Here is a 14940-nt window from a genome sequence, read left to right as displayed (position 1 = left end):
TCTCTTAAGGGCAATAGTGCCATTCCACAAACTTTTAGAGGCAGACAAGCATAACTGGAAACGCTTCTAAGCAGAGATTATTTAAAAGGCTCACCTCAGGAGAGAAATATGCTCAAATGTACAGGGGGCATAACTAGTTTCATACTTCAGTCCAAAGTCTCTCAAATACAAATAATCAGAGCAATAAATTAAAGTTATTTGAATATTAGGAGATTTAATCATGGTCAAATTTTAAAAGCATTATTTTAAGGAAGGTTAGGAAATAGTCAATTCTATAAAGAACTCATAAATATGAAATGATATGAATGAAAGACTGGAATTGGCAAAAAGAAGTTATATATATTATATATGATTAAACACTAGAAAAGACTACATCAAGGAGATTTCTATCTCTGGTACAGTATGCAAATTACATAATGCTCAGTTCTGCTGAGGGGCAAAAAGACGGAAATAAGTGACTTCAAGAATCCATAAGGTGGGGACGCCCCCTGGTGGTCCAGTGGCCAAGACTTTGTGCTCCCAATGCAGGGGGCCCGGGTTCAATCCCTGGTCAGGGAACTGGATCCCACATGCCGCAACTGAAAGTTCGCATGCCGCAAGGAAGAGTTCGCATGCCTCAACTAAGACCCGATGCAGCCAAATTAAAAACAAAACAAAAAAAGGAATCCATAAGGTAAAAATTTCAATGCCTATTTTGCCAGGCACTGTGCTAAACTTTGAAAATACAGCAAAGAACAAGCCGAACACAGACCCGTCTATTCAAGAGCACACAATATAGTTGTCATTAATTGTATGTCAATGGCACTAAGGCTACTGTAATCAGAGCTCCAAAGAGGGACTGAAAAAGACTAATTTAACCAAACGACCAAAATGAATAGCTAGGACAGTAAATTCAGAAGGAACAACATGGAATAATAAATTAAATTTTATGTATACTCATTTATTCACACATCTTAGAAGAGAGCACAAAAATGACAGTAAGGGAAACAAACTAAACATATAACAGTAGAGCTAGACAGACAACTGGGAAATCACTAATGAAGAATAAGGACTTTAACAGACAACAAGCAATTTTTTTTTTTTTGGCTGAGTCACATGGCTTGCGGGATCTTAGTTTCCCAACCAGGAATTGAACCCTGGCCACCACAGTGAAAGTGTCAAGTCCTAACCACTGGAGCACCAGAGAATTCCCAGACAACAAGCAACTTTTAATGTATCTTCTTCATCCTAAGGATAGCACAGTTAATGAATAAACCCTGATTTTCACTTAAAGCTCTAATAACACTGGGGGCTAATTTGTTGGCAGAACGTGAAAGCTCAATAAAAACTTCCTCTAGCTAGAATACAAAGGTTTAGGAATGGCATTTACTTGTAATTCAGGATATTGCAGGCAAACTCTAGCTGATATTAAATGGAAAAGAGGAAGAAGGAAGCCAGCTTCTAGGAGTCAGGAATATGAGAAATATAAAAATACCTAAGGCACAAAGGAAAAGATATGATTTAATGTTTGTTTGTTTTTTTGCGGAACGCGGGCCTCTCACTGTTGTGGCCTCTCCCGTTGCGGAGCACAGGCTCCGGAAGCGCAGGCTCAGTGGCCATGGCTCACGGGCACAGCCGCTCCGCGGCATGTGGGATCTTCCCAGACCGGGGCACGAACCCGTGTCCCCTGCAACGGCAGGCGGACTCTCAACCACTGCGCCACCAGGGAAGCCCTGATTTAATGTTATAAAGAAAATATGAGCTGCTATGCAGATGTTACACTTTCTAAAAGGTATTCTATTCCCAGAGCTCTAAAATGCCTAGAGCTTAACACCATCCCTTCCACAAACTTTTTTTTTTTAACATCTTTATTGGAGTATAATTGCTTTACAATGGTGTGTTAGTTTCTGCTTTATAACAAAGTGAATCAGTTATACATACACCTATGTTCCCATATCTCTTCCCTCTTGCGTCTCCCTCCCTCCCACCCTCCCTATCCCACCCCTCCAGGTGGTCACAAAGCACGGAGCTGATCTCCCTGTGCTATGCGGCTACTTCCCACTACCTATCTTAGTAGTGTATATATGTCCATGCCACTCTCTCACTTTGTCACAGCCCACCCTTCCCCCTCCCCATATCCTCAAGTCCATTCTCTAGTAGGTCTGTATCTTTATTCCCATCTTGCCGCTAGGTTCTTCATGAACTTTTTTTTTTCTTTCTTAGATTCCATATATATGTGTTAGCATATGATAGTCTTTCTGACTTACCTCACTCTGTATGACAGACTCTAGGTCCATCCATCTCACTACAAATAACTCAATTTCGTTTCTTTTTATGGCTGAGTAATATTCCATTGTATATATGCGCCACATCTTCTTTATCCATTCATCTGTTGATGGACACTTAGGTTGCTTCCATGTCCTGGCTACTGTAAATAGAGCTGCAATGAACATTTTGGTACATGACTCTTTTTGAATTATGGTTTTCTCAGGGCATATGCCCAGTAGTGGGATTGCTGTGTCGTATGGTAGTTCTATTTTTAGTTTTTTAAGGAACCTCCATACTGTTCTCCATAGTGGCTGTATCAATTTACATTCCCACCAACAGTGCAAGCGTGTTCCCTTTTCTCCACACCATCTCCAGCATTTATTGTTTCTAGATTTTTTGATGATGGCCATTCTGACTGGTGTGAGATGATATCTCATTGTAGTTTTGATTTGCATTTCTCTAATGATTAACCACAAACTTTTAACTTAGGCTACTGAGAAACTTTCTTCAATGGGCACACCTTTGTATAGTTACAAAGGAAGCTAATAAAATTCAACTAATAGTTAAATTTGGAGGAATTAATCTCATACTTCAAAATGAAAAGGGTACCAGTAATATAAGAGCCTAAGGTTAACAAACCCTAGAAAAAAGTACATCTGGAGAAGATTACTCATCTGGAACCAAGGATTGAATTGGTAATATCCAAACAAACATGAGGAACCACCCATTTCAGGTGTGCCATAGTCCTTGTTTAGGCTCTGGTTAACGCAGCAGAAAGAGAAGCAGACTTGAAATACTTAGACACCTGGGCCTGAATTTCAGCCCCGTAGTTGTGCAAGTTACTTAACATTTCTGAGTTTCAATTTCCTCATTTGTAAAACAGGGATACTAACCTACATCAATCAATGTTTGTGAGGAATAAATGATGAAATATATATGAAAGTACAAAATATATACCTGGATCGTGGTAGGTGCTTAATAGACTTCCACCAAACCTGAATTCTACTAAGACCTGATAACTCCTGTTATCTATACTCACTGGCATGGTTACAACATTTCTTCCATATTTCATTCCCTACCAGAGAAACAAAGCTGACATTGAGGATTCCACTGCAGATGGTGGGGCACAGAGAATAGGATGTCTTTATCACCTCTGCTAGCTTTGAAATGCAAGGTCAGGAGGAAAAAAGTGACTTTGTTAAAAACAAAGAAACTCCATAAGAAAACGTGTACAAGAATGCACACAGTAACATTATTCACAATAGGTAACAGGTAGAAACCACTGAAATTTCCATCAACTGATCAATGGATAAACAAAATGTGGTTTATCCATACAATCGAATGTTATTTGGCCAGAAAAAGGAATGAAGTACTGAGACATGTCTACAACATGGATGAAACTTGAAGACATTATGCTAAGTGAAAGAAGTCCACATATCATATAAGTCCATTTATATAAAAAGTCCAGAATAGGCAAATCTATAGAAATAGAAAGTACATTTGTGATTTCTTGGGGCTGGAGGGGACAGGAGGTAGAGGGGTGATAACTAAAGGATATGTTTCCTTTTTTTTTTTAATTGAATTGAAACTCACATAACATAAAATTAATTTAAAGTGTACAATTCGGGCTTCCCTGGTGGCACAGTGGTTGAGAGTCTGCCTGCCGATGCAGGGGACACGGGTTCGTGCCCCGGTCCGGGAAGATCCCACATGCCGCGGAGCAGCTGGGCCCGTGAGCCATGGCCGCAGAGCCTGCGCGTCCGGAGCCTGTGACCCACAACGGAAGAGGCCACAACAGTGAGAGGCCTGCGTACCGCAAAAAAAAAAAAAAAAAGTAAAAAAAAAATAAAGTGTACAATTCAGTGGTATTTAGTACATTCACAGTGCTGTGGGACCAACCCCTCTAGCTAATTCCAAAACATTTCCATCAACCCAAAAGAAAACCTCATACCCATTAAGCAGTCATTCCTATTCCCTCCTCCCCCCAGCACCTGGCAACTAATAATTTACTTTCTGTATCTATGGATTTATCTATTCTAGGTTTTTCTTATAAATGGAATCCTACAATTTGTGGCCTTTTTGTGTCTGGCCTCTTTCACGTATTATAATGTTTTGAGGTTCATCCATGTTGCAGCACGTATCAGTACTTCGTTCCCTTTTATGGCTGAGTACTATTCCATTGCACTACTATGCCACATTGTGTTTATCCATTCATCCACTGTGAATAGTGCTGCTATAAACATTCATGTACAAGTCTCTGTTTGAGTACTTGTTCGCAATTCTTTGGGGTATATACCTAGGAGTGGAATTGCTGGGTCATATGGTAATTTTATGTTTAACTATCTGAGGAATCGCCAAACTGTTTTCCATAGGAGCTGTACCATTTTACAGTCTCACCAGCCAATGTATAAGGGTCCCACTTTCTCCACACCCTCACCAACACTTGTTTTTTTTTTTAATTATAGCCATCTTCGTGGATGTGAAGAGGTATTTCACTGTGGTTTGGAGTTTCTTCTTGAGGTGATTAAGTATGTTCTAAAATTGACTGTGGTGATTGTTGCACATCTGTGAGTCTACTAAAAACCAATGAATTGTATACTTTAAATGCATGAATTATATGGCATATGGATTATATCCCAAAAAAGTTATATTAAAAAAAAAAAAGGAGCGCTTCCCTGGTGGCGCAGTGGTTGAGAGCCCACCTGCTGATGTAGGGGACATGGGTTCGTGCCCAGGTCCGGGAAGATCCCACATGCCGTGGAGCGGCTAGGCCCGTGAGCCATGGCCACTGAGCCTGCGCTTCCGGAGCCTGTGCTCCGCAATGGGAGAGGCCACAACAGTGAGAGGCCCCCATACTGAAAGAAAAAAAAAAAAAAGGAACTACTAATACAGGCAACAACATGGAAGAATCTCTTAGATTCTGAGCAACAGAAGCCAGACATAAAGTATATACTGTATGATTCCATCTATATGAAGTTCTAAAACAGGCAAAGTATAGTTTAAAAAAATCAGAAGTGTTGCTTGGGGGTGTGGAGATTGTCAAGAAAAGGACATCTGAGAACTTTCTAGAGTGATAGAAGGCTCTCTATATATTGATGGGAGTATGATTTCATGGATATTGGAGGTATGTTCACATGGGTATATTCACTTGTTAAAATTATACAATCAAGAGTACTGTGTTTTCATGTTTCTAAATTTTACCCAAAAAATAGAATGGGTGGGTGGAAAGCAGGGGAGGTATAGGTGAAACAAGAATGGCAGGATGTTGACAGTTATTGAGATAGAATGATAAGTACATGGCGGTTTATTATACTCTTCTGTTTACTTTGTATACATTTGGAATTCTCTCTAATAAAGCCCTTTTAAAAATCTTTCTTTCCAGGAATTCCCTGGCCGTCCAGTGGTTAGGACTCCGCGCTTCTACTGCCAGCGGACCGGGTTCGATTCCTGGTTGGGGAACGAAGTTCCCACGAGCCTCGTGATGCGGCAAAAAAAACCCAAAAAACCCACTTTTTTTCCTATTATAGTCATTCAAAACATGGAAGACTGCTTAATGAAATGGAAAAACCATTAATCATTTTAGTTTAAAAATCAGGTTTGGGCGTCCCTGGTGGCGCAGTGGTTGAGAGTCTGCCTGCCGATGCAGGGGACACGGGTTCATGCCCCGGTCTGGGAAGATCCCACATACCACGGAGCGGCTGGGCCCGTGAGCCACGGCCGCTGAGCCTGCGCGTCTGGAGCCTGTGCTCCGCAATGGGAGAGGCCACAACAATGAAAGGCCCGCGTACCGCAAAAAAAAAAAAAAAAAAAAAAAATCAGGTTTAAGACATATATATAGCCACCCCAGCCTTGGGGAAAAATTACAAACCAAAAAGTGTACATATGTAACGCTATAACAAGAAGGATATGCACCAAAATTGTTAGCCAGTGGTCACGCCTCTGGTAGGACAACAGGCGATATATTTTTCTTTCTGTTCCTGTGTATTTTCCAAGTATTCTACTGTCAACTTTTATTGCTTTGTGTTAATGTGGAAATAGTCACTAGAAACTAGCTTTGGATGGAAAGAAACTTGAGTTTGAATCTGGCTCTACCACACACTAGGCTGTGTTCTTGGGCAAAACTGTTTACTTTTTTTTTTTTTTTTTTGCGGTACGTGGGCTTCTCACTGTTGTGGCCTCTCCCGTTGTGGAGCACATGCTCCGGACGTGCAGGCTCACTGGCCATGGCTCACGGGCCTAGCTGCTCTGCGGCATGTGGGATCTTCCCGGACCGGGGCACGAACCCGTGTCCCCTGCATCGGCAGGCGGACTCTCAACCTCTGCGCCACCAGAGAAACCCCCAAAACTGTTTACTTTTAAGCTCCTGGGTTTTTTGTTTTATTTTTATTTTTACCTGCTATATAGGTATATGTAATAATATCTATCTCACAGGGTTATTGGGAGCATTAATGAAGTAATGCATTGTAAAACACTTAGCACAATATCTGGCATGTGATAATTCAAGAAACACTGGCTGTTTTTTCAACTGTTACACAGAGATAATGATTGTACCTACCTCAGGGCTGTTGTGAGGATTACATGGGATAACTGGCACACTGTAAATACTAAGTGTGAGTGACAGTATTATTTTCAATAAGAAAAAATCGTTTAAGAAAAGCCTCCTCTCAAAAAGTTAAACTTAGAGTGACCACATGACCCAGAAATTCTACTCCTAGGTATCTACTCCAAGAGAAATGAAAACCTATGTCCACATGAAAACTTGTACATGAACACGCATAGCAGCATTGTTTATAATATCCCCAAAGTAGAAACAACCCAAATGTCCATCAATGGATAAATAAAATGTGGTATGTCCATATATGGAATATTATTCTTCCATAAAAAGGAATGAAGTACTGATTCATCCATAACATGGATGAAACTTGAAAACATTGTGTTAAGGGAAAGAAGCCAGTCCCAAAAGGCCACATATTGTATGAATCCATTTATATGAAATGTCAAGAATAGGGCCTCCCTGGTGGCGCAGTGGTTGAGAGTCCGCCTGCCGATGCAGGGGATACGGGTTCGTGCCCCGGTCTGGGAGGATCCCATATGCCGCGGAGCGGTTGGGCCCGTGAGCCATGGCCGCTGAGCCTGCGCATCCGGAGCCTGTGCTCCGCAACGGGAGAGGCCACAACAGTGAGAGGCCCGCGTACGGGAAAAAAAAAAAAAAAAAAAAAAAGAATAGAAAAAGCTATAGAGACAGAAAGTAGATTAGTGGTTGTCTAGTGTTGAGGGAGAAGATGGGATGATTGGAGGGCAGGCAGTGATAGCTAAAGGGTGTGGGTTTCTTTTGGGGGGTGATGAAAATGTTCCAGAATTACATATTGGTGATGGTTGCACAACTTTGTGAATATATTAAAAAGTGCAGATTTGCACACATTAAGAGGGTAGGTTTTATGGTAAGTAAATTATATCTCAGTTGTAAAGGAGGAAAAGTCCCAAAACACTTTCTTCTTTTCTCTACCTCAAAATGACAACTTATGAAAAGAAATTTTAGTTCTCACCCTTTCCTTCATCTGTCTCCTAACTTGAACAGTAGTTATTTATGTGGCTTCTCTTCCTTAAAAGACTAAAAGCGGGCTTCCCTGGTGGCGCAGTGGTTGAGAGTCCGCCTGCCGATGCAGGGGACACGGGTTCGTGCCCCGGTCTGGGAAGACCCCACATGCCACGGAGCGGCTAGGCCTGTGAGCCATGGCTGCTGAGCCTGTGTGTCTGGAGCCTGTGCTCCGCAATGGGAGAGGCCACAACAGTGAGAGGCCCGCGTACCGCAAAAAAAAAAGACTAAAAGCATCCTGAGGGCCAGCTCTTTATCTGATTCATCTATTGATCCTCCTCGGTCCCCAAGGAGTGATGTGGGCTAAGCAGGTACCAATAAATACTTGCTGAATGAATAACAGCACGACTACCTTGCATACAAACAGTATTTTATACCTATCAGAATGCTTTTGTTCATGCTTTTCATTTAAACTTCACAACAACCTTGTGAGGAAGCTAGAAAGCTATTATCCCCATTTAACGGAGGAGAACTGAAGCACAATGCTATGTGGTACTGAGGAAGAAGCACTAAACCGGGATTAGGGTCTTGTGCTCCAGGCCAAGATCTGCCTCTAACTGGCTGTGTGACTCTGAGTATGACATTTCATTCCCTCAGCCTATTTACCCATCTGTAAAATGAGAGGTAGACTCTGAGATGAGCTGCAAAACCCGTTCCAATGCCCTTATCCCATAATTCTAAGGACACACTGCTAGGTAGCAGTAGAGTGGAGATGGAACCCAAGTCATCTGTATTCTCTTTCCTCTGGACTTGCTGCCTACCACTGCAGGGAGGTGCTCCCACTGAGTGACAGCTGACCCCCTTTCAACATTCTGAATTATGCAAAAGATGTATGCAAGTTTCCTTTCCCTCTATTTGCGATGGTTTTCCTACTGAAGCAATCCTATAGGGAAAAAAAAAAGCACTTCCAATGCATAAAGGTAATTGGAACTAGTATAATAAAATAAAGACAGTTGGGCTGTGGAGTCCGACAGACCTAAAGTTCAATCCAGTTCTGCCACCTACTTTCTGTGTGACAGCATTTCTAAACCTCAGTTTCCCAATCTATAAAACAGAGATGATGGGCCTTCCCTGGTGGTCCAGTGGTAAGACTCCACGCTCCCAATGCAGGGGGCCCAGGTTTGATCCCTGGTCGGGGAACTAGATCCCACATGTATGCCTCAAATAAGAGTCTGCATGCCAGAACTAAAGATCCCGCATGCCTCAACTAAACATGCTGCAACAAAGATCTCGCGCGCCACAACTAAGACCTGGCGCGGCCAAAAATAAACAAATAAATAAACAAATAAATAAATAAATAAGTTAATTTAAAAAAAACAGGGATGATAAAGCCTACCTTCACAGACTGATGAGGAATGGAAGAGCCACATATGTAAAATGCCTGACACTGAGCATAGTAAATAATATTTATTGAACATTCTAAACATTTTACAAGTGTTATCTGACAGACTCCTCCTAACAGCCCTGTGAGACAGGTACTACTATTATCCTCATTTTATAGATGAAGGATCTGAAGCATGGAGAAGTTAACTTGCCCAAAGTTACAGTAATTAAATGAAGAGTCAAACTAGATAGCTTAACTCCAGGACCCAGGCTGTTGGCCACTAAAAAAGAGTTACTACTATTATCTTTAATCAGACCACATCCAGGCAGTCTTCCCCAATAGAAACTTTGTCTCTTATCGTTTCTTAGGGTTAGGCTAAGGAATCAAAATCACCTTGACTCTGATGGTCTCAAACACAAATTTAAAGATTGCATTTCAGGGTCATGGACTAAGTTGGCACAAGGACATCATCTGAGAAAGGTGTGGACGGTAGGACAAGCCCATCGGCTAAGCATCTTTGGAAAAGTTCTCTGCCACCTTTGAGGCTCCTGGCTTAAATGATTCCATATGGGACTGACTGAAGCTTTCTCTGTGGAAGGCCATCCTAAGAAATGCTTCACTTGTGGGAGGCTCTGGATGAAAACTCACCTTGATGTCTTCTCTGCCTGTATGGTTCTGTATCGTGATTTGGGTTTTGTGAAAAAATTTCCTGATGTTTTCAGAGCTTTGTTTTTCAGTGATCCCAGATAATTTATCTGCCTTCTCCTAGGGCCACAATTACCTTAAGGTAATGCAAGGGAACAGAAAGAGAAATGGAAGCATATTCTGATAATGCTAGCCCTTCTCATTGTATTCAAGAGCATCCACAGTCTTGCATTTTGCCTTTAACTTGCATCTTTCCAAATCCTGCCACAACTCAAAGTACCTTTTCACAGGGAAGCCCTTTAAGTTTCGCCCTCTAACTTTACTCCTAGCAGAAAGGTCAAGGAAAACTAAGTCAATCAATTTGGAAATGCTTCCTTTCTGATTCATTTGCAGCTGTGTTACATCCAGATCTCTGACTCAAGAGGGAACCAGGTAAGCCACTGGCACCCAAACACTCAGGCCTCAACTGATGAAGCTCCCTGACCAGAAGTGCCTGCCTCCCATTCTGATAAAGGCTCTCTAAAAGGTTCAGGAATAAGCACAGTTTTATGCTTTCTGAAAACAGAATCTGGGGGTTATGAACAAGGACAAAATTTTACCAAGGTCCTGATGCTAACACTGCCTCTAGAGAGCCTGTAGATAGCTATCTGGGCACGGACTGACCCTGCTCTGCCCCCTCCCCAAGAAAATGGGGTTAATACCTCCCCAGATGGTTACAGGGAGGATTAAGGGCTATTATTCTTGGCATCCAGCTCTGTCACAGCTCTAGCAGTTGTGACCTTGTTCACCCTAAAATAAGACATTAAATATAAAAATGCAAACAGTGATCCCTGAATCTGATTCTACAATAGGGTGAGAATTTTCTTTCCACACAGCTTCTGACACTGCCTCCAATACTCCAACCTGTTGACTGAATACTCCTCTTATTCAGGCCTCAAGTTTTTAAGGTATTAGTTACTAATGCTACAAAGCCCTTTGTGGAGTCAGCAGCTGTTACGAATAGCACCAAGAATGAACCCCAGAACTCTCAGGGTTTCAGTCAGGCCTGAATTCAACCTGAAGAAACCAAAGTGGCAGCCCTTTACCCCCAAACTCAGGCTCTCGGGGGCAAAAGATGAGATCTAGTGAAAAGCATGTATTACATCATTTAGTCCTTACATACCGGCTGTCAGGTAGGTGCTCACTTCACATATGAGGAAAGTATAGCTCAGAGAGAGCACGTGCCTTACTCTAGGTTACACAACTAAGAAGGTGCAGACATAGGTTCAAATATCAGCCCTACAACTACGAGCTGTGTAACCTCCAGCATATTTTTCAACTTTCTGGACCCTCAGTTTCCTCATTTGTAAGGTGGGAATAGTGATAATACTTACCTCAGGGGACTTCTGAAGATTAAATGAAATACTGTAGGAAAAGTGTTCAGCAAGTGCCAGGCACAAGGTAAGTATTCAATACATATTAGTTTTTTACAGATCAAAATGACAGGAATTTGATATAATTTTTATATAATAACAGAGTTTAAAACACTAAAAAAAAACTCAGTCCAATTTAACTACATAAGTATGAACTCCTCTACCATATCCTTGATAAGAAGTGGCAAAGCCTCTGCTTGAATACCTCCAATGATGGGTAACTCACTCCCCCACAAGGCAGCCCATTCTGTTTTTAGAAAGCCAAATTCTCTCCTGTCAAGCCAACATCTACCCTCTTGGAATTTCCATCCTTTGATCCTAGTGCTGCCTTGCAGAATCACACAAGAGAAAGTCCAGTTCCTTTTCCAAAGACAGTTCTTCAAGTATGTGTTCCCCCAGGCTCTTAGCTTTGGTCCTTTCAGCTCTTGCTCAAGTGTCACAGTCCCTGAGGAGACAGACCTGGGTCTGAATTCTGATCCTTTCACTTACTAGCTGTGTGACCTTAAGCAAGTTATTCTACCTCTCTGAACCTGTGTCTTCATATGCATAATAGGAAAAACTTTCACTTCACATGGTAGTCATGAAGGTTAAATTAGATAAAGTAAGAACACTACCTAGCACAGAGCGTGACATATACCAGGCCCTCAATAAATGTCAGTCACTTTTTAGGATGTATTCCAATTAGTAAATATCCCTCAAAGTAAATTAGCCAGAATTAAACGTAACACCAAGGGACTGGTTTCTGACGGCAACTGTCAGGGCTTGGGTTTTTGAAGAGCTTATTAGACAGCTGAGAAGAAAGCACAGCCTAAGAATTATATGGGTTTGGCAGCCCAAAGATGCAGTGGAGAATCTGGAAAGGTGAGGATAAAAGAAGAAAGGAAACAGAATGGATCATTAAACCAGTGGCCCAAAAGAAAAGGTTAAGTATCACCACATTACACATTGTCTATGACTCCCTCTCTGAGACCCAGGACTGCACACATGGGCTATACTCCTTAATTCAAAAAGGAGAGAAGAAAAATAAAAATAATTGAAGAATAATTAAAGTCACACTTTTGGGTCTTCCCAGCAGTTGGCCCCTCAAGAGCCACAGATTTTAGCAGGGGGCTTCTTCACTTGTATCCTTCCAGATTCTGAAGCCCACATGCGTGAAAATACCCTCCATGGGATGTCCCATGAGTTCTTACCAGCTAGAAAAACTGTCAGCTGTTTGACAACTTTAAAACTCAAAACTGGCAAATCGTCAATGTTAACACCATCACCACAATCACTACACATATTCTCTTTCCTTCAGTGACACCAAGGGAAGGAGTCCCAGGCAGAAATATGAATTGTTGTTCAGTTATTCTTCAGAGTTGACCCAAAGCACTGCTTCTACAAAGTGGGATGTGACGTGAACATAAGTGTCCCCAAATAGGTTAAGAGGGAAGGATAGCTGGACTCAAGAATTAAGCAGCATGATCACAAACTATGGCAGAAAAGGTTGTTTCCCACCTGCCGATGAAATACAACAAACTGCAATGAAAAAAATCCATTGTTAGTCTTAGACTCGGCCCAAAGGGGCCCTACTAATTACTCCTTGGCCTGTGATAGAAGATCTGGTTATCACTATGTTCAATAGCCAAGATTCAATTCAATCCCTTTAAAAATATAATTACAAAGAAGCAACAGCCAGAATTCAAACCAAAAATAGCCTTTAGTAGTTCCTTCAACTTAGTGAACAGAGACTGGCCACTCAAGGAGGACTGCAATGTACAGAAAAGCTTAGTGAGGCCACTGGGCATACCTGTGCCCTAGGTGGGGATTTCATAATGCCTTTGAGTCAGGACGTGACCTCAGAATAATAATCTTCTTCTCAAAACTGTTTCAGTCTTTATTAAAAGGGAAGACTTAACTGCCACTTTGCCCTGATCATCTACCCTATCTTTGGGAAGAATGGGGAAGCTACATCCACACTACCAGGCTTTTAAACTCACTAGCTTGAGAGGAAAACTTTTTAAAGTTGCTTTACCACTACCTCAGGAAGTTAAAGAAAGTCATGGAAGGAAAGGCCTTTGGAGGAAATAGTCAAATTAGGTTGTTAGACATTAGTCATAAATCCCGATGCCTCTTTTCTAGAGACCCTAGTAGTACACCTGCAGAAGAGAGAGCCAGAGGGCACTATGCGAATTCAACCTGGCTGGCAAGGGGGCGTCTCACTGCAGCTTTCAGCAACGAGAATTGGATCCTGCTGGGTCGCAGTCTCTCTCCTACTCCACACTTCCCATTTGCCCTTTGAAGTGGGTACTGAATAGCCAGTTCCCAAGTAAAGGCCCTTTGTACGGGCGCTACAGTCGCCTGGTGGAAACACCTCGGCAGAGTTCAGTTTGGTGCCAGGATGGGCCACTGAAGGCATCTGCGGCTGCCAGAAGCCTGGACTGGACACGGGGACGGACATACACACACACACACACAGATGGAAACTAAGAGAGAGCAGGTCAGGTCAACGTTGCCCTCCCGACACTTCCACCTGCCCCCTTCTTCCTGAGACCCGCACCAGATCAGATGTCAAACAAAAACTCTGCAAAAAAGTCCCGTGATGGGACGACTTCCACCTCTCCCTCGGAAGAGCCTCCCCGAACTCCCAGAGCCTTCCCCCCACGTCCCTACCAGCCCTCCGTCCCCACCCCGCCCCCGGCCCACTCTGCCCTCCGACACGGCGAGGCCTGCCCCTTCTCGGGACACCCTGGAGCCCTCAGGCGGACGGGTTCAGGCCCCCGGGCCGGCAGGGCTGGGGCCGGCCCACAGCTGGCGGCCCGTGTGCCGAGGCTGCCGGAGCCGGTCCTCGCCTCGGCGCCCGCGGAGAGCAGGGGGCGGCGGCTACCCGTACCTGTCAGGCCTCTTCCCAGGACCGGTGGCGGCGCAACTTCAGGAGCCCATGTCTGTCCGGGGGGCCCGGCCCCTCTCCCCGGACGCGGGGCGCGGATCCCGGGGAGGGGGCTGGGGGGCCCGGGCAGCTCTAGCCCCTTCCCATGCTCCCCGCCTGGTGCCTGGCCGGGGCCGGACAGCGCCTCCGCCCGCCCCTGCGCACCGCCTCACACCCGCGCTCACACACACTCACACTCCCTCGCGCGCTCTCACACACGCACTCCCCTCCCTCCTCCTCCTCTGTTTATCTCCTCCAGCTGTCTGGGGACCCAGGAGAAACCCAGCACTGCGCCTGCGCCACGCAGTCTCCGCCCCCGCCCCGCGCCTCACAGCCAGCGGCTACGCTACAGAGACAGCGCCCGGCCGTTTCCAGAATGGCGATCAGGGGCCCCTCCACCCCCTGCTCCTGGTCAACGTCTACTGCCGGCGGCGCCCACTAACCTGCTAGTTGGGGAGCCCCGCACGGCCGCGGCCAATCCGCTTAGCAGCTCGCCAGACCGGCAGCCAGTGGGCGGGCGGAAAAGCCGGGCTAAGCCTGGAGCAACCTGGGAGTCGTAGTTTTTCTCCGTCGAAGAGCTCCCGCAACGCGGGCTCACCCCGCCCAGTTGCCATTAGTTACCCGGACGCACCTTCCACCCTATATGCGCGCAAAATGCTCCCTCCTGTCGCTTCTGGGACACTCCCCTCACCCATTGCCCCCAGAGCCCGACACAGTCTCCTAAGAGCCTCCTCAAGACTCCCTCAGAGCCCCTTAATTGCGGGACTCTTCAGGCTGGGGCCCCAGGGTCACCCCAGAGCCAAGTCTC

The 14940-nt window shown here is 44.3% G+C and overlaps 1 protein-coding gene across 4 annotated transcripts in view; it reads right to left on the bottom strand.

The window, feature by feature from the left end:
- WDTC1 (WD and tetratricopeptide repeats 1) overlaps positions 1-14540 on the bottom strand; it is a 79556-nt gene extending 65016 nt beyond the window's left edge. For 3 of the 4 annotated variants that reach the window (XM_082613308.1, XM_082613310.1, XM_082613311.1), the window contains exon 1: positions 14097-14540. The gene's annotated coding sequence lies outside the window, so the exon portion shown is untranslated. Of the gene's footprint in view, positions 1-2246; positions 2424-14096 lie in introns of those variants that run through there. The other variant, XM_082613309.1, reaches the window with a different exon arrangement.
- Between the last annotated feature and the right edge of the window lie 400 nt (positions 14541-14940).

The sequence above is a fragment of the Mesoplodon mirus genome (assembly GCF_964341445.2).
Source record: "Mesoplodon mirus genome assembly, chromosome: 3".
Taxonomy (NCBI): Eukaryota; Metazoa; Chordata; class Mammalia; order Artiodactyla; family Ziphiidae; genus Mesoplodon; species Mesoplodon mirus.
Note: the sequence above shows the minus strand (reverse complement) of the source record. Positions and strands in the feature narration are given on the sequence as shown.